This window comes from Balaenoptera musculus, chromosome 15, assembly GCF_009873245.2.
Source record: "Balaenoptera musculus isolate JJ_BM4_2016_0621 chromosome 15, mBalMus1.pri.v3, whole genome shotgun sequence".
Taxonomy (NCBI): Eukaryota; Metazoa; Chordata; class Mammalia; order Artiodactyla; family Balaenopteridae; genus Balaenoptera; species Balaenoptera musculus.
In genome coordinates, this window is record NC_045799.1 from 37112630 (window position 1) to 37133849 (window position 21220).

A 21220-nucleotide genomic window follows, 5' to 3' on the forward strand; every position below is an offset into this window, starting at 1 on the left:
TATAATTGGAGCAGAGTCAGCTTCACCCCTATTTGGGGAAACAAGGGAACGTGACCAGCAAAGGCTTCATGGTCACAACCTGGGAACAGGGCCAGAAAACCCATATTTGGGGCATCCCTTTTTGCTGCCCTGTAAATGGCCTTTATTTGCTTTTCCTCCCGAGTCTCTAGATTAATTGCGAATTTAGATGGAGGATCTTGAAGTTTGCCCATAAATTTTCTGTGTTTAAAGGGAAGATTTTTATCACTGAATATTCTGCAGTGAGCATGAGTCAAGGAGAGTGACTCAGGCCATCTTCTCAGAGGTGGCCAGCCATAGATCAGCTTATACAGAAAATTAATCTCTCCTGGCTTCTTCGGGAAGTTAGCAATTATTAGTAGACAGTGAGAGAGAGAGTCTTCAAAAGAGGCATACGTGACAATGTCACCTAAGTATCTTCCAAACTCATTGATATTGGAGAAAAGTTTTTCCCTCAAGTAAGCTTTGGGGGGATAGGGCGGGGAGCTCTTAGCAAGCAGATGCAGCAAAAGGAAGTCCTTGGGGCCTGAAACTCAATACAAATGTGAGTTGACTCCCAAGAAATACCCTGGTATCTTCAGGGGGAGATAAGATTTCAAACACCTATTTGACCCAACATGGGTTTGTTTCTACCCACTGTTGAATACCTAGGATATCTTGAAAATGTTTACCCAACCATTTTGAGGGTCTGACTATCTGGCACCCCACAGCTGAATACAAATAATATCCAGGTTTTGGGGCCAGTGTGAACAGCCACAGAACTAGGGAATTCAAGAAAGGACATGGAAGAGTCACCCACATCAAGCCCTCACTTGAGGCAGCCTTACATTGAAACCATCACAGACAGGTTTTCCTCATTCTTTCTGTCTGTCTCTATCGGTGGGTTCTTAAAATGTGGTTCCCAGACCAGCAGCATTGGCATCACCTGGGTACTTGTAAAAAAGCAAATTTTTAGACCTTTCCCAGATTTACTGAATCAGAATCTCTGAGGTTGGGACTCAGAAATCTATATTTCAACAAGCCCACCAGATAACTCTGATGCATGCTAAAGTCTGAGGATTACTGCTCTAACTAAAAATTACTGATATGTCTCCCACCCCCAGAAATTCTGATTTTATTGGTCTGGAGAGAAGCTGGACAATAAGGTTTTTAAAAGGTCTCCAAGTGATTCTATTGTGCAGCCAGACTAGAGGCAGGAGAAAATTCCACTGGTCTCTGTGCCAAGCCGAACACCCAAATATGTGAGGGTCTACCTCCAATAAGACTCAAAGGCAGGGCTGGGCAATGTTGTTTTGGGTGACCGTTCTTCTTGGGGTCTATCTTGACATTTCTTTAAGCGTCCACCTTTCTCTTCTCCTTTTTAGCTGATATTGCATGTTCACCAGGGCTCACTCTGACTGCATGAAGTTCCCGTCAATCTACCTCTCAGCTGGCATGTGGCCCAGCCAGCCAGAGCTGGGAGTGATAAACAAGAGATTGAGGCCAAAGCTCTGTATTAATAGAAGAAGTGTATTTGCCCTGAATGAATGTCCCCTTTATACTCTTCCCTCTTGAATCTCTGGCCAGAACATCAAGAACTCAAGGATGTGGGATTTTAGTCATCATCCCTCACTTTCTTTCTTTGAGAACCTAACTAATATCCTATACTATCTTCCCACTGAATGTTGCCCAATCTCTTTTTCAAAAATTCACCACTCCCAGGGCATTCCTTTTCATTTTTAGAATTCTCAAATTATGCAATGTTCTCCCCTTCTGTTAAGCCCAAATCTGCCTCTATTGAGAGTCCAATTATGGATCCTAGATCTACCTACAGAATGGGTTCCTCTATGTGTCATTACAACTCATCAAAATTGGGACACAGTTATCAGGTCTCCACTAAGTTTTCCCTAGACCTTCTTTGAGTTCAGAATTCAGTTTCTAAATAGTGCCTCTGTTAGCAAATGCTCTTGGGGTCCAGCCCAGAACCCCCTTTCCTGGACCACATTCCCATTCCCCAGCTGCTCTGAGTGTTGCCATTAAGAGCTCATGACTACATCTTCTAGAAAATTGCCTGAGGCTGATGGAAGCCACAGCAATGGAGATGTGTGTCACCCCTCACCCAGGGGCAGCCATAGACAATGACTGACAGATATGGGGGCAAATAAGCCCAGCTTCCTTGTCTCAGAGTGGGAGAACACACCCACACCTTAGTCCCCTCCCCTTTCCTGAGATTCTTTCCACAACAAATCACTTGACAAAAATCCCCATTCCGAGCTCTTCTAGGAAACTTGACCTAAAACATTTCCTTTTTATGTGCTCACTCAGATTTCCACACATTTATTTGACCAGCAGGATTAAAAGTCTGCTGAGCCCCAAAGGAATAATGCATAAAAGAGGGCTGGAGAACAGGTTTGACTGGTTTTGTGGGGTCAGAGTCAAGGCTGCAGGAGGCCTGGAGAGCAGCTCCTACCCCACAGATGCTTTGCAGAAGGGAAAAGACCCGATTCCCAATGCCTCTGTTTTCATACCCCAGCCACATGTAGTAGATTGAATACAAAAAAACCAAAAAAATGGCCCTGATTTTCCACCCCTTGCACACTTATTGCAATGTGATTTTGCAGTTTCTCTAAACTAGATGCAGATTATGTTTCCCACCCCTGGAACCTGGGCTGGTCTGTGATTTGTTTTGATGGGTAAAATAGAGCAGAAGGAATGTTTTTCCAGCTCCAAGCCTCACCTCCAGTGCACTTGAGCACCCTTCTCTCTCAGACCCTTAGCTATCACCATGTGACAATATCCAGACTAGTCTGCTGGAGGATGAGGGACATGTGACTCTGTCGTGCCATCCCCCCAGCCAGCAGCCAGCTGACGAACAAGCATGCGGGTGAGGCCATTCTTGAGCAGTCATCCTCCAGCTGACCACCGACTCATAAGCAAGTGCAGCAGAGGTCAGCAGAGCCCCAAGCAGAAGGACCGCCCAGCTGAACCATAACCTTGAGAACTAATAGTGATTGTTGTTTGAAGATGCTGAGTTTTGGAGTGGCTTGTTAGGCAGCATTATTGTGGCAACAGATACTTTCACAACAGATGGCCCACAATTTTCAAATCCCTCTTGGATAAACCCAAATGTGGGAGAGAAGCATTAAACTTCAAAGTACAAACAGCTCTGCATGCCTGATTTTGGACTTGGGGAGGCAGGTTTGCAGCTCAGAGCCCTGGAGAGAGCAAGGGTTCTGGTGACCAGAGGACACAGCACCGGAGGCAGGGGCAGGCTTCAAGCTCAGAGGAGAACCTGTGGGCAGCAAACAACACAGCCTGAAGCCTTCTGTGCAGTCACAGGGGAAGTGATGTGAAGGCAGGTTCTACTTCTGTTCCATGGTCCAGCAGAGGTACCTGGGAAGCCAGCAGAAAGCAAATCAGGGAAGTTGACTAGTATGGCCAATAGGGGCTTCCATTTAATAAAAGATGTGTCATAAAGGAGAGAAGGAGAGCAGGGCCCAGAAATGTGAAATGTGGGAGTAAAATTAGAACTAGCCTTTCTCTTTTTGTAGCTTTAAATTTTCTTTATTATGATATAATAAGCATCCAAGAATTTGTACAAATCTTAAGAGTTCAGCTCAGACCAATATGAAGGCATTTTCTATCCCCTAGAAGGCTCCCTTATGTCCATTCCCTGTCAACACTGCTACCTCATACAGAAGTAACCCTGTTACTTAGTTTTGCTTGTTTTTGAACTTCATATAAATGGAATCATACAGCATGTCTTATGTCTGCTCATCATTTTGAAACTGAGCAGGACCGTGCAGGGGCCCTCCCAGCTGACCAGAGACTTATGGCTCAGCTAATGTTCCAACAGCAAGCAAGACCTGATGGCTACTTAGAATTGCAAGATTGAGACAATTATATCTGAAAATAGAATATTGCCCCCTCCCCAGCATGTAGCTCCCTTTCCCCTTTCCCTATATAATCTCCAAGCAAAACCTGGGGAGTTGGGAGTTGGTTCTTTGGGACATGAGTCCACCTTCTCCTCAGGATGGCCAGCTTCCTCAATAAAGCTACCTTTCCCTTTGCCCAACTCTTGTCTCTCAGTATTGGATTCTTGGGCAGCCAAATTTGAGTCTGGTAACAAATTTCACCTATAGGATCTATATATGAGGGTACATGTTATAGTAGTTGATTCATTTTTTATTGTTCTGTAGTATTCCATTGTATGAATACAGCCCAATTTATTTATTCTATTCTATTACTATTAGACATTTGGGTTCTTTCCAGCTTTGACTTTATAAATAGTGGTGCTATAAACATTCTTATACAGTCCTCCCTCAGTATCTGCAGGGGATTGGTTCCAGGACCCACTCTGGATACCAAAATCCACAGATGCTCAAGTCCCTTATATAAAATGGCACACAGTGTTTGCATATAACCGACGCACATCCTCCCTCTCATATACTTTAAATCATCCTTAGATTACTTATAATATCTAATACAATGTAAATGCTATGTAAATAACATTTCCCATGCACAGCAAATTCAGGTTCTGCTTTTTGGAACTTTCTGTATTTTTTTTTTTTTTTTCTGAGTATTACCAATCCACAGTTGTTGGAGTCTGAGCATGTGGAACCCTTGGATATGGAGGGCCAACTCTGCATGACTTTTGATGCACATATATACTCTTTCTCTTGAGAAAACAATGGCTTTCAATCAACCCCTCTTTTGTCCCTCATCTGGCCTGGGGAATGACTCAACACCCTTGTTCACCTGCTGACAATAGGTTGCTTAGGTAAGAAATTGCATTTGAATCCATATTCAATCCCAGCTCTGAGAGGAGGAAAGGGGAGAAAAAAGGAAGAGGCAGCTTCAGTGACAACAGAAATGATAATCAGTCCCTCTTAGCTTTACATTTTCTCTCTAGTAGCTCTCTAAGATGCCAAAAATAATGACATTCATCTGAATTAAAGATGTGAAGACTCTTTTAAAGATGTAAATGTGCTTTTTAGAAGGACAAACACATAGAATAATTAAAATGCTACAGTTTCCTGGTGCTTCATGATGTTCAAATTTTCCTCTTATTTACTAGCTCCTCACTACTCAGAGTGGTACCCAGACCAGCAGCATCCATTAGCCCAGGAGTCTGTTAGAAATGCAGAATCTCAGGCCTCACCCCAGACTTACGGAATCAGGATCTGCATTTTAACAAGCTCCCCAGGTAACTTCCTGTACACTAAACTTTATGAAACCTTCTAATATTCCCCATGACACTCACAAGACCTGGTAAAACAGATAAGGGAGGAGTAACTGTTCTCATTTTACAGATGGGGAAATCAAGATACGGAATGGTGAACTTGAGTAGCAAGGGAACCCTGCTGGTTCCATGCAGGAAAGGCCTCTAGATGGAAACTGCTGATTTTCATTACTTCACGCTGAAACCCATTGACATGCCTAACACGTAATAAGGTCAGCCAGCCTGTTTCTCCCTAGAAAGCGCTGTCCTGATGGGATGCACTATGGTCTGAGTCATTTTGTTTGGAAGTTGACATGAAAAGCCATCAGAAGGACACAAATGTGTCAGCATGATAAGGGCGGGGGGTGGGGGGGGGTGGCGGGGGAGGGGGCAGGGTGGAGGAAAGGAAAAGGAACCACTTGAAACAGCAGAGGGGTGTGGAAAGGGGGATGAAGCAGCGCCAGAGACATTTCAAGTCCCAAGCTTTCTGTACTCCTCCCTTGCCTGCAAGCAAGAGATCTGTGCTGTGACGAAGTCTGCAAGAGGCTGTTGGCAGCCAGCCCAGAGCTGGCCCGAGCCCTCACTGCGGTGCTCTCAGCTACGCAGGGACACGGGAGGCTGCCTGGTGCACCTCTGCTGGGCCCTGCAGAGCATCCGCACCACCTGTGCCAGAGGGGACACAGCACTGCAGCAAACAAAGCCAGCCAGACTGCAGAGCTGGCTGGAAAGCTGGGGGCAGTAATGCGAGACAGGTACAGCTCAGGGCACTCCTGGCTACACCTGCAGGGGCTGAGGACCCGAGGGCTTCACCGTCTCCTTCTGCCCCTCCAGAAAGCAGCTCCAGGCTGCAGACTTGCTCACGTGGCTTGGAGACATCTGGATACTCTCCCTTGACCCTGAGCCCTGTGGCAGTCCAACAGCCAGGATGATTCCGGCTCAGCAAAGCTCAGGGTTCAAATCAGTGAAACTTATCTAGTCTCTATGCCCCCCAAATCCAGCTGGAGGCAGCTGGAAGATACCCAGGGCTCTGCCTGCCTGGGTGCTGACATAGGAAGACTCCAAGGAAGCCTGCAGCTCCCCCCTCACCACCCCCACAGATGCCAGATGTCAAAGGTACAGTTAACAGTGGCCTTCCAAAGCTATTGTCTGCTTTATTTCCAAACCCAAAAGGTTGGCTCTAATGGCAGATGTTCTGGAACAGGCAAAGGGAAGGGGGTACCACAGGCTGGTGAGAGAGCTACTTAGGGCAGGTGACAAAGTTTGTGGGCTATAAAACCACAGTGTATACTTAATCATCTCCCTAAGTCTGAAGAGTAGAACTCCTGCTGCTGCCTTGACCTGATGCCTCCCTGTTTCTCCTGGCTGCCCAGTTTGCTTTCACCTTGCTGCCATCAATGGTTCTCCTTCCCCAATGTTGGGAGAGGCTACCCCCCTCTATGAACAGCTGTGGCCTCTTTACGCAGTCAGGGTCCAGTTGTATGGCCAGGACACTGATACAACCTCCCAGCTGATAAAACTAGGCAAGGATGAGGGTCAGGTTTCCAGGCCAAGGTCAAAAACTGGTCTGTGTGTTGGAGTGAGTGTTGGTGGGTGGTCAGAAGTAAGGAAGGAAGGAGATGAAGGTCATTGAAAAGAATCAGTTCAAAAATCACTGCTTGAGGGTTCACTGTTTCTCACGCAGCCCAAGACTTACTTCCTACCGAGCTTTGCCAGAGTAAATGGTACCCTTTCCTACTCCCTGTTGTGTACCTCTCCACAGTACCCCAAAAAGGGCAGATCAGCAGATTCACTCTAAAGTCTACTGTGACAGTGGAAATGTGTTTAAAAATCTTCACAACAGAAATGGTCTAGCAACGTACGTGTTAGATGCCATGTGGCTAGGGTGTTAATTCCAGATGCCATGTTTCCTGAATTTGCTTCCATGCTTTTCCCACCTGCTTGATTCAAGCAAGCAGAGCTTAAAAATCTCTTAGATTTAGTCTTCTCTTTTTTGTTATTCTCTCACCAGCCTCCTAGATACCGGCAGATCATTCATTCATTCAATGAATAACTATTGAGCACCTTTCCTGCATGAGTCATTGTGCTGATGAGGCATAGACGTTGTTTCTTCCATCTAGGAGTCTCTTTATTCTACAAATATTTGCTAGCATTATCTGTTCACACAGCATTGGGTGAGGTACTAGGGAGGGTAAAAAGGCAGAGAGCATACAAGCCCTGGGGAAGCTTTGGATATATCAGGAGAAATGTGCAAGGTCACAGACAGGCCATTTCTATTGTCAAGGAAATGGACCCTTGCTACAGAAGTGTGGATCCTCTGAAAGCTTGTGAGAGATGCAAGGCCCCACCTCAGACCTGCTTAATAAGAACCTGCATTTTAACTGAATGCCCAGGAAATTCCAAGCACAGCGATCTTTGAGACCCACTGATCTAGACAGTTGAAGTTCTAGGAGTTTAGGGGAGACAGATTATCGCGCACTTCTTGGTAATAGTCAAGAAAACATCCATGCAGGAGTTTGCCTCTGACGAATCACTGGGCTTTGGCTGGATACAGAGGGCTCGAGGGACAGTAATTTCCCACTTCCACGGAGTTAAAACCAAAAACCCAAAACCAAAAACATGTCTGCAAACAGCAGAAGGCAATAAAATTCTGCAGTCACATTTTCCACAACAGCAAAAGCTTTGAGTCAGGTAGGATGAGTCTGCAAATTCTTGTGGCTGACGGTGTCAGGATCCCCAAGTGGGAGATTGCCCAGTTTGGACAGCTTCAAGCTCTGATCGCCTGGTGCCCTGTAATGGACCGGCCCCCATCCAATTCCTGGCCCTGCCCACCCTGCCTGGCAGTCAAACAGATCAACCAATGAGAAACTGGCTCATTATTTTCCAGCAGTTACTCAGCCAATCGGCAGCTTCCAGCAGACTGAGTCCTGAAGTGGCATCATCTGAATGTCTGTGGTGTGGCTGCTTTATCAAGCCGGCCCAGGAGAGCAGATAAATCACTGTGAAGTTGCGATTCGAGGCTGTTTGCGCCGCGACTATCGCTTAATATTGGATCAGCCTGATATTGGGTGCCTCAATTTTACTTGCACTGTCCCTTCCTACATTCAATTTAAGAATTAAGATTTTTGTTCTAAGTATAAAAACTGAAACAAAGGAATAAAACAGATCAAAACATGACTGTGTTTACTGTTATCTCCTGTTTCTGCCTACCATCCCAAATGTCTATGTTTGTCCAATAGTTTCACCAGAAGAAGATGATACAGAACTTCACAACACCATTGAATGCTTTGCTTAAAGTTCAGGCCTGTGCTCCACAGTGATGAAACCTGCCCATCCTTTCAGAAGTCATGCCAAGGAGAATCCGCTCCAAAGCAGGTAAGCTCGAAAGACAACATGGCCCCAGTCATCTATCAGCAGGCAGGTTTCTCCTCGGAATTATTTTCTAGCAACTGGGATGGGCTCGTGCTGAGTCATCTACACCCTCTCACCCTTGCAGCCGTGGCTTGTTTTAGGAGGCAGCTGGCAGAGGCGAGAGCTGAGCTGAGGCTGGGGAGCAGGACCCAGCTGACTGGCTCACAGGAAATGGAAGTTAGGATTTCTGACTCATCAGCTCTATTCTAATCCCCTTAATCTGATGCTTAATTAATAACATGGCAATTACATCTGTCCTGAACCCACCACCACTCACCGTGTCCCCCAACGCCTCCTGCCCTCTCTTCTCTCTTCCCCAGGAAACTGGAAGCATTAGTCAGTCAACTAATTCTCTTAAGCATCACCCTAGGTGTGATTTCAGATCGGTGCAGGCTGGGGTTATGCCAGGCAGGAGCAGGCAGCCACGGAGAAGAGGAGACATATTCCTCTTTATCTCGGGACTCTGCTTATGGGAAGGAGCTTTTGAGTGGGAAGGTTCCAGCCTCCAGCACTGATCTCCCCGTTTGCTGCACACACACACCCCCTCCCCCATCTATCAGAGACTGAGCGTATTGTGCAGCGCGTTTGAAATGATCAAATGGAACAGTGAGGAATCCGGAAGCCACACAGATAAGGAATGGTTGAAGGAACTGATGGAGCTGAGATGAAAGTATTTCAAATGTTGGAGGCGGTGGCATGTGAAAGAGGCAGCAGGTAGGTTTCTGTGATTCCTGTGCGTCGGATGTAGGATGTAAGCTCAGGGGACGAGGTGCTTCCTCACAAAGAAAAGCCCCCAACCACGGAGGCCGGACCCTGCCTGCTGGGCTAGGAGCTCCCCATCTTGACAGGCACGTAAGCCGAAGCTTCGTGACTATTGTAGGAGACACGTGCATTATAAGGGAAAGGGTGGAATCGAACTTTATGATTCTTTCATCTCTGAGATCCTGTGATGCCTGCAGGGCTCGCCTTCACAGGGTAGATTCTATGGCCTCATTTTACACGTATTATCCCCTGTCACTCCTGCAGCACTCCAGTTAAGTGGGTACAGTTGCTGTATTTTGTTTACTATTCCCGCTCCCTCTGCTTAGAATACTCTTGCCTTAGGTACCGTGTTGCTCTCTCCCTTCACAATATTCTGGCCTTCTTAGTGTTTTATCTTCTCCAAGAGCCTTCTCTCTTCTGCCCTTTGTAATATGGCCATTTCTTCCTCCTCTCTCCATCCCTTACCCTGCTTTATTTGTCTTTATAGCATTCAGCACTCTCTAAAATTGTGTTACAAATAGACCTGTTTATCATCTGTCTCCTCTAGGAGAACAGAAGGACATTGGTTGGTTTTGCTCACTGCTCCATCCGCAGCACATGGAATCAAGGTTGTGGCCCATGGCAGGACATGTGCGTGCAATGAATAATGAGTCTGTTTTTACAGATGAGACTGAGGCATTGAAGAGGGGAAGTAACATCCCAAGTGTTACACAACGAGTAATTAGAAGAGCTGGGATTCGAGCAACTTGGTTCTGGTGTCCGCACACGTAACTGACATACACCATTTGACCCTTTGAAGAAAACGTGTTTTCTTTTTTGGTGGTGAGGGGAGCAAAATTTAAGATTTTATTTTCAATTTTAGGTCAATTATCATTATCAGAAATAAATTTGAATCTATATTCTTATTAAGCTTTTTTATTTTTTTAATTTTTATTTTATATTGGAGCATATATGATTAACAATGTTATGTTAGTTTCAGGAGTACAGCAAATTGACTCAGTTATACAACCATGTTTCCTTGGAGGAAAGGTGAAACCCTTGAAAATCCAATGGCTGGCTCTGGCCAGAGTTACCTCTTGTTTTATTACTTCAAATGACTTGTGCCTGTAAGCTGGTGGCCACTGGTTGCCACCAACATGGTTTCAAAAAGCCCCAAGAGAGAGAGGCAAAAGGCAAAAGTCAGAGGGCACGAGGTTACCTTTTACCTCACCTATCTTCAGGCTGCACAGTGATTTGGTGAGTGCAGCAGGTAGCTCAGAAGGGGATAGTGAACAGCTCGGCAGTCACCTGGTCCTAATCTACCCCTGGGCAGATATATTGACTCTGACACAGCTCCCATGCCTGGAGTCCTCAAAGGCAAATTTGCAAACTCAGGGAAGTTTCCTTGCTTCTCCGAGTGATTTGAAACCATATGCTATGTCACTCTTCCATCAGAGGGGCTGAATATATGTTCCCTGCTTCCTCCATCCAGGTTTTTCCCATGACAAAATCATTTTTATTTGAATATTAACTGGTCATAAAAGGGAGTTGACATTGGTTTTTGTAGTTGAAAAATAATACAAACTTGAAAGTCAGATGAACTGGAATTAGAATTTGAGTTAGTTACCCTCTGCGAACCTCAGTTTTCCTAACTGAAAAATAGGAACTAAGTCTTCTCACATGGTTTTTGTAAGGATTAGATGAGAAAACATAAAGGCAGACATCTGCCACTGATTTTCTTCTTAAGTGTCAGATCATTTTGCTGCTAGCTGCCTTCTACTCTTTCTGTGGCTGGGTACAGAAAAAAGCCTTTTCTGAAGGAGATATTGTGTCAGGGTCCACAAGTCAGCTGGGGCCACTTGGAATCTGTACATCCACTGGGGCAACTTTGCTTCATAAATCTCATTTTGAGACTTAGGCTGAAAATGGAGCAGCTACTAGGGAGAAACCCTTCTCGTGATAGAGAAGAAGCTTCCAGAAGCACTAGTGGAAACATGCACTGTCTCCTTCTGTCTAAGATGTCATTTCAAAGAGGGAGAAGCCAACAGTGTCTGATGTCAGAAAGACATCAAGCAGCAGTGACCCTGTCACTTCCACCCATATGCTATTGGCCTAAGCAGGACACATGGTCAAGGCCAATATCAGTTATGCAAGAAAGTCCACACTTTCCTTGGAGGTTGGGGGTGGCGGTGGGGGGGAAGGAGTGGAGACAAGCTGAACAATAATCTACTACAGTTACACACATGAACTTCAAAGACCACATTTTCAACACCACCATGGTTCTTCGGTTCTCACTGGCTCCATTTTTTTAAGAGACAAAGGGGGAGAAGTTCACTAGCATTTGAGTCATGTTGGCGAAACACGGGGAAAACACACGACATAAATAACAAAATTTTCTCAGCTACCTTTAAGAAATCTATTAAATTAATAGACTGGTGGTTTTATCGTTGTGTTTTGTTTTCAGGACCTTTGGTGAATACTGTCTTAATTTGGATTAATTACATTTAAAGGAAACCATAAGAATAATGTGAATGATTTAGCCCTGCTTCTTTGCAACCAGAATACTAAATGGATCACTAGCAGCTTGACAACAGCCAGCAGCCCGTGACAGAGGTATAGAGTGTGTATTTTGTTCCATCTTCTTATATACTCTGCTGCTTGAGTCATGACCATGTTAGAAACCTCTGTGTAATGTTTAGGCTTCTAGGTGCCTAATACATAGAGGAACTGAAATGAGTCCAAAAACAAAATTATTATTGGAATGGAATAGAAATTGGATACTTGTAGAATCTTTAATAAATATCTACTGTGGATTTCATTAATTCATAATTGTTAAAGCTAAAAGATCACTCAGCTACTCCTGATACATGTTCCCAGGGACCTGATTTAGGCCAACCCCATAATTTTACAGATGAGGAAAACTGACTTGAAAGAAAACTCCATGTGTTGTTCAAGGTCACCCTTTAGCCATAACAGATCTTAAGCTAGATCAGCCCAGGTTTCCTGGCTCCCAATTCCAGAAATTTTCAGCACACTATGTTTGTTAATAAAGTAAAGGAATTGTGGTTATTTAGCCTGAAGGAGATCTTAATAGTTTTGGATTTTAAATAAATGGAAGTCGTTTCCATCATCCATGGTGCAGAACTCTGGGGACTGCACCAAATGGAACAGGCAAAAGGCTTATTTTTGAGCATAAGGGGTGCTCCTCAGTCTATGGAGAAATAGGATGAGAACAGAAGTAAGGATCTTCAGTCTTCCTGTCAGAATGTCCATTTTGTCACCTGGCCCTCCATGTGCCAAGTCCAGTGGAAACTTTTCATTCTTTGTGCTGCTTGATACCTTTCTGACCTCTGATGCCGTTGGCTTCTCCCTCTTTGAAAAATCTCCCCTCGTTTCCTCCTACTCTTCTGATTGCCCTCAGTTCTCTTTGCAGCTCTTCTTTTTCTCTGTTTATCCCAAATGATGGTGTTCCCCTTGGCCCTTCCCCCTCCTCACTCTGCATGCTGTCCTTAGGGCCTAGGACTATGGCTCTCAAAGCTTTACCTCCAGCCTAAATTTCTCTTCTCAACCCAGAGCCCTGGTTCACCTCCTGGTGAACATCTGTTGGCCCATAGGTACCTGACAACAAATTCTCTCCCCATGCTTGTCCTTCAAACAACCACTTCCTAGGACTTCCCTGGCAGTCCAGTGGTTAAGACTCTGCGCTTCCACTGAAGGGGGCACATGTTCGATCCCTGGTCGGGGAATTAAGATCCCGCATGCCACACAGAGTGGCCAAAACAAAACAAAAGCCAGAAAAACCCCAACCACTTCTTCTCCAACGTGGAGTAGCCAAAACAAACAAACAAGCAAACAAAAAACCCCGACCACTTCCTTCTCCAATATCCCCATCTCAGTGCAACTCATCATCATTCACCAGGCTGCGCAATCCAGAAATGAGGGATTCAATGTTGATTTCACTTTTCCCACCACATCTCACATCTAAGCACCCACCGAACCCTGCAATTCTTTATCCTCAATACTTTCTAATTGTCCCTTTCCCTTCACTCACAGATGCTGTCTGAGTTCAGTCACTTTGTCATCTCTTGCCTAGGTTATGTACTGGCCCCCTAATTGTTCCTTCAGCCCAACTCCAGCCCTTCTGTACAAGCCATCTGTACAGAACACACATTCTTCAGTGAGTTTTCTCTAATAAGGGATAAATTTGAGTTTTATATGGTAGCCTGGTTTATATCAGCACTTGTACTCTGAGCATGGGACATTTGTTTATTCAGTCGACATTATTTATTAAATGCCCACAATGGGGCAGGCCTGGAAAAACAATAGCAAAAACACCCCAAAAATTATCCTTCTCATGGAGCTTAAAACCTAGAAACCTAGAAGGGGGAGACATAAAAATTAAATAGATACCTGTAATAAATAATTTAAATCAATAATATATATATATTAAGTTAGAGAATAAAAAGCACTTGTCAGAAAAACAGAGCAGAGAAGGAGAATTAGGAATGCTGAGGGGGGAGGGCTGAAATATTACAGAAGGTGGCTATAAAGGGCCACGCTGAGAAGATGCCATTTAAAGGCCTTGCCCATGGTAGGCACTCATAAAACTATTTCTTAAATGATGAAATACATGGATAAATGCATCATTTTGTATGACCTCTGCAACAAGTGATGAATCACACACCAAAAAAATCCTCCCCATTTTCCAGGTGAGGAAACTGGGGCTCAGAGAATGAAAAGAGGTAGTTCTTTGTTGCCCTCTAAGACAAAAGAGGAAACCACCAACATTATCTCAACATTGAATTTACAACAACATGAAGACCTATGTGTGATTCAGGTGGTCTGGACTTTGAAGTGCGTTTCATCGTAAAAGGTTTTGATCAATCTGACATTCTATGACACATAGAAGGTCCGAAGTGAGGCTGAGCTGGGTCGGGGCTTCTTTCTGGGTTGGCCTGGCTTGAGCCTAGCAGGCTGGCCACTCACTGACCTGCTTGCTATTCGTTCAACCAATGTGAATTGAGTGTTTGTAACAAACAGTGTTTTAGATGCTGTGGATTCTGCTGTGAACAAAACAGACAGTCATGGAGCTCTTAGAAAGGCAGAGAGTAAGATGAAGCTGGTAGTGGTGACTGCTCTGAAGACAAATGAAGCAGAGTTGGGGATGGGAGGTTAAGGGGTTGCTGATCAAGGTGAAGTGGGGGAAAGAAAGGAGAAAGCGATGGTTCTCATGGCAGAGTTGGGTTTGGTTAGCTGCTAACAGGGAAGACAGACTCAAAGCACCAGGAAAGGAGTTGGGTTAAATGGACAACTCTTGCCAGGGCTTGTGGCTCTACCTGCAAGAATGACCTCAGGTTCCCTTCTGCCTCCCCCCGAGACAAAGGCAACTGCTTTAAATTCACTGTTGGTCTTTGTTTCACTCCCTGAAATTCCCTGAAGTCCTCTTTCCTGATTTTCTTCCTTCCTAGATTTGTAACTCCAGGTTGGATTTTTTTTTAATGTGGGGGTCTATCCTAGAACTTAAGACAAAGGAGATCAAAGCAACTTCAAGGTGCTTATAACCCAATAAAGCATTTCCCAAAGTGCACTGTTGTGTGCTGCTGGGGCTGAGAGGTTCTGAGTGGTCCTCTCCACCCCCCACAGGAAAAAAAAAGCTTAAATATGACTCATGCAGACATCTGCTTTATTGAGACATGAGCTGTAATTTAATTGCAAATATTCGCTTTTGGCTCACATAAAATGGGTAGATGGGGGTAGCGTGGGTGAATAGTGCAGTTTGGGGAGAGACTGGGAGAAGAGCCTTTTATAATTATTCTGTTCCCTCAGGGAGAAAAAATTATCTTTGGGAAACTTAAGGCAAAAAAATTTCTTGCATTTACTTTGACAAATACCTTCTTTTAATGGCAAATGATCCAGGATTTTCATTTACAGTATAAATATAAGGTCTCTTTTTAAAATAACTTTAATTTGTAAAGTGAGTGCAAGTGGCATATTCTTGGATTAGTTCTCTCAACCTCGTCTTTTCCTTCCAAGAGGTTGGAAGTCTTAAAATTACACTTTGAAGACACCCTTGCTGTCAGGGTTCTGTATATGAATTACACTGTGCCAATTAGAGGCAGTTGCCTGAGTTTTGTAAGGCAGAAATAAAGTGGAGGTAGTCTTGCTGCAGTGGAGGCAGTGGGTTAGTAAGCTTTGAGGGATTCGAGTGCATGTAAGCGTCAGACTTAGGGTTCCACTTTCTAGTCAACAGCCTCCTGGGAGTGAGGTGGTTATGGAGGCATCAAGAATGGAAATGCGATAAGCACAGTTTTTTTTCTTTGACAGTGAAACCAAAATTCCACTAGTGCCTCTGACTTCCACTCCTCCCACCATTTTGTAAGAACTTATCTCCCTGAATTAAATCCCCTTCTGCTTGAAATACCTAGAGTGTTTTTTCTTGCCTTCACTGAACCTTGATGATGTGGCACATATGACAAAAGTTGTGAAGATGATTAATACTGCTCTTATGGAGCCATGACTAGAAACACACAGTCTCAGAATTTATACACAAAGGAAAAATAAGTGGATTTCAGAAATGTTGTAATTGGGGAGGCAAAATAAAGCTGCAAATGCTGAGGCAAACATTCATTAGTGGATGCTCTGTGACCTCAAACGATCTATTCAATTTCTTTTATAAAATGTGTTTTCAATTAATTTAATTGTTTTAGAGTCCCTTAGCTGACTTATATTTCAGCTGGCTGGGAGGATGTTTGGTGGACATTTTTAGTGGAGTATAGGAAAGCAGTTTGTTTCTTTGGTTGTCTTCATCACAGAGTAAAAGCTACACACTTGCCTGAAGTCACCATCCCATTTGGTCTGCTATTCCATTGCCCTAGCACTTGAACTTCTGAGGAAAGCAGACACTGGGATCATTGTCCCTTTTATAAACATGAAGAATGTCTTTAAAAAGATACAGATAAACCATGGGCATTTGGGTCTTCATACCAATGACTGGGGCATCTGTGAGGAGGAGAGAAACATGACAGTGGCTGTTGGTCCTGTGAACACACTTATACACCCAAGAAGAAGTCTGTTCAATTTCTCAGGGGGGCCTTGGGAAAATTTAGCTGCCTCAGGAAGCCTTAAAGAGAATACATAGAGCTTTTGAAAATATCTATAAATATCTGCACTGTTAGTACTGTAAGCAGAGGAGATTTATGAATACTGAGCTGGCAACTCTTGCTCTAGAGTTGAGGTGCCTTAGGTTTTATTATTTTTTATTTATTTATGTTTTGGTCATGCCACATGGCTTGTGGGATCTTAGTTCTCCAACCAGGGATTGAACTGGGGCCCTTGGCAGTGAAAGCATGAGTCCTAACCACTGGACCGCCAGGGAATTCCCAAGGTGCCTTAGGTTTTAGAGGGATTTCATAAGCAGAAATTGCCTCTTTCACTGCAAGATTCCCTTTTTCTTCTTTCGCTTTGGTAGTAGGTCTTTGTTGTTTTACCTGCCACTATCCATTCTACCAACTTCTGCTAGTCATTTTTCACTCTTCCTTTGGGCTGACTGGCCTGGCCCCTGAAGACTTTTTTTTTTTTTTAAAGTATAGTGTCTGGACTGGGTCCTATCTGTAGACATTCAGATTTAATTGCTGCGGGGTGTGGCTCAGTCATCGGTACGTTGTTGTTTTTTTTTTTCTTTTTTTCAATTTATTTATTTATTTATTTATTTTTGGCTGTGTTGGGTCTTCGCCTCCGCGCCAGGGCCCTCTCCAGTTGCGGCGAGCAGGGGCCACTCCTCATCGCGGCACGTGGACCTCTCACTGTCGCGGCCTCTCCTGTTGTGGAGCACAGGCTCCAGACGTGCAGGCCCAGCAACTGTGGCCCACGGGCCCAGCCGCTCCGCGGCATGCGGGATCCTCCCAGACCAGGGCCCGAACCTGCGTCCCCCGCACCGGCAGGCAGACCCCCAACCACTGCACCACCAGGGAAGCCCTCTGAAGACTTTTGATAGGACCATTTGGGAAAAGAAAAGTCTTTCTGTTGGTGTTAATAAACTGGAAGACATAAGCTTATAACTGTAGGAGGACTTCCATGTAAAGAAAGTCAGCCTGAAAATGAAGCCAACATGAAGGAAAGATGAACAAATAAATGGAAAGAGAGAGAAACAAAGACAGAATTCTTTAAATGCCATATGAGCCCTGGATCCAGCCATACCTGAACCCAGTCTATACCCCTAGATTTAATTACATGGGTCAATGAGTGTTCTTTAATGCTTAAATCAGTTTGAACTGAGTTTCTGTCACTTACAATCTAAAACATGCTGACTAATACTTTAATTGTTCTTTCTCAATGTTAACACAGTGCTAAGTACAGAGCCAGTGCTTTTTCTTTTTCTCTTTTTCTACCACCTTTCAGAATTCTTCTGATTCCCAGGTTCATCAAGTAATCATTCAGCAATTATTTATTGAGCACCCATCATATGGCCAGCATATGGACTTCAGTGTTAAAAAGTTCAGAGTCAATATTGCTTTCCTAAAGTCATCTCAAGATAGTAAGCTGGCTATTTTGTTTTACAAAAAAATAAATAAATAAATAAAAAAGAGAGAGAGAGAGAGATTGAACTCTCAAGTTAGAAATATTTGTAACTTTTACCAATAATTTCACTTTATTTCATGAATCATTTCACTTAATGGTAGAAATTACCTTTCTCCAAATTGCTTCATGTTTTCAATGTGGCTATCACATCTTCTCCTTAGGAAAGTTACTTAGGCTCTCTGAGCCTGAATTTTTCTCATCTATAAAATAAAGGGGTAAAAGGGGTTCATCTGATGTCTTCTCAAACTGAAATTCTAGCAATTAGCTCACTTATATAGACCCCCTTTTTCCTTGGGAACAATTTCCTACTCGGCCCTGTAGTAGCCTTCACCGCATGTATATTTCCCACTTCCCAAACCCAGGGAATCAAATGAGTTTCTCAGAGGAGACTGCCTTGCTTCCATTCCTAATACCTATAATCCATTCCCTATGCAGCAGCCAAATCGATCTTTCCAAACAGTATGTCAGATCAAACCACACACTCCCCACCCCAACTTATGAGTCAGTGGAATGCTATCCACCTTGGAATAAAACTCAGATTCCTTACATGGCCCCTGTCTTCCTTTTCCTCTCTCCTCTGACCTCCTCTTCTTCTCTCCCTTACTCACTATACTTCAACCACAGTGTCCTTTTGGCTCCTCCTTGAATCTGCCAATCTTGGTTCCATCTCAGGGCCTTTGGTCTTGCAAATCTCTCTTCCTAGAATATTTTTCCTCCAGATCAAGGAAATGTTTGTTCCCTCACTTCACTCAGGTCTTTGCATGTGTCACTCATTCAAAGTGATCTCCTGACTCCCCCTTCCCTCCCCTATCTAAAATAACATCCTGCCCCCACTCTTCTACTTATGTTGATTTATTTTCTCTCCAGCTCTTATCACTCTCTGGAATTATAGTAGATCATGTTATGACAGTACTATGTTATATAATTAACATTTAATTTAATATAATTTAATGTAAATTATATTAGCATAGAGAGTAGCAAATAATAGAGGCTCAATTGGTTTTTATGGAATGAATGAGTAATTCTACGCTAATTCCCATATTAGCCATCTGTTTAGCTTCAAGGCATATATGACAATAACTCACATTGGCTATAGTATCCTCTTTTAAACATCTTTTGCTCTAATGTATGGACAGTTTTTCTATCCAAGCGGATTTTAAGCAATTTGGAGATTCCATGAACAGACATCATTTCTTTTGTGAATTCTCACAGAATCTCATTAGCTAATAGAATTGTAATAATATTCTCATAAGAGACTGTATTTTATTTTTAAAAGACAGGCTTTTCTCACATTCTTAAAAGATTCAATTGGACATGGCAGAATTAACTTCTAAGACAATCTATAATGGGTAGTAGATATAATTTGGATCACCAAATGGAAACACGAAACAATGTTCAGAAGTCAGGGTACAGACCCAGGATTTAAACCAAACTGAGGTGCTCTACCAATGAGGTCTTTCCACCATTTTATCAAATTCATCCACTTTAACCACTGGATTATGGTGATATGGGTCAGCCAAAAGATCACGGTCAGCTGAACAATGTGCTCCCAACTTACCCAGAGAGCAGTTCATGGTAATCATCTCAGAATCTTCATCTATATTTAGTGCAAATTAGGAGGTCAAGGACAGGATAAAACTTAGAAGATGGAACATCAGGAATCTTCTTGATATCTGTGTTCACTAAAAGATAATAAGAATGTACAAGAATTTTTGTCACAGCACTGTTTGTAAAATGGTAGAATCCTCAAGTCCATCAACAGCAGAATGGAAAAATAAATCATGGTATATTAATGCAATGGATGACTGTAACAAAAAAGAAGAATTAATGATTTACAGTCACATGAAATAATATTAATGCATCCTACATACATAATATTGAAAGAATAAAAACACTAAACAGTCACAACAGTATGTACTAAATGTGTAAAGTTCAAAAACAAGCAGAACTAATCCATAATGTGAGATCAGGATAGTGGTTACCCTTGAGGAGTTAGTGACCAGCAAGGGACATGAAAGAGGCATCTGGGGTGCTGCTAATGACCTAGGTCTGATTTTGGGTCCTGGTTGCACGGATGTGCTAACTTTACCAAAATCCATTAAGCTGTACACTTATCTGTGCATGTTCCTGTATTTATTTTACATTTCAGTAAAAGTTTACTTTAAAAACGATTCTTCATGTGTTTAAGAACTCTTAAGCCAAGAAAATTATGAAAGCCTCTTTTGCAAGTACTCACAAATTGATATGCCAACTTTTAAAACCATCTGAAGCATGTGTTGAAAAGACGTTGAATCTTTAGCTGAACCTCACCAAAAAAAAGAACACATTTGATTCTGAAGATATCACATATCCCTGAATTTTTCAAGAGAAAATGACTTTGTTTTCAGGATCCCAAGTTATATATTTTCCAAAAGCTCACTCATTCCCTCCTGACCATTCACGAAAGTACATTCATCAATCAACCAATCAGTAACTGAAGGGGAAGGATGATGATGGATAGACATCCTTTTTATCTTCTAGCTCAGGTCATAGAATGCTAAGGGACTTCTGCATCATGAGTATGGCTCAGTAGGGAGTTGGGAGAAGGAGTGCAGGAAGTAGCTGTCAGAGGGAAATGAGGTCATCACCAAAGAGGAGGTAATAGGGCAATATCTGAGAAAGGTGGCACCTCAGATATTGTTCTCCTAGCCAGTGTATAACCAACCCCTGAAGTTTATACGTAGGTGACTAGTTTATAAATCACACTAGCTCAAGAATTCTGCCTCTAGTAATGGAAGACTATATAATTTGGATTAGCCTTATCATGAGGACAACTAGAAAAACCTGGAAATGTATATTTTAAAAATTAATAATAAAAATCAGCTTGAAAGCACGAAAGAGTAAATAAGATAATGAAGAATTACCAAGTCAACATCCAGGGGAATGTGGAAATCTAGAGAGTGAACCATTATTTGGTGCCACTTTTTGCCAATATGGAAGATGCATCTGAGAGACTGTATAAAGGGTTTTTTGTCAGTCTCACTGTATCAGGAAGACAAAACTTGGAACCAAAGTCACCCAGCTCTCATATATAGCTTAGCTTTGAGTCATCTGGGTTACCCAGATAATCTAAGTTCCTAAATTGGATTAAGGTGGTCTCAAATTGCCAGTGTCCCAGGCATGTGACAGAAATGAAATTCCTTTCTAGAGGAAGATAACATCATCATAGGTTGAAAAACCTGCACAAATATTTTTCCAAATATAATGTCTTACATAAAATAAAATCAGGTAAAAAAA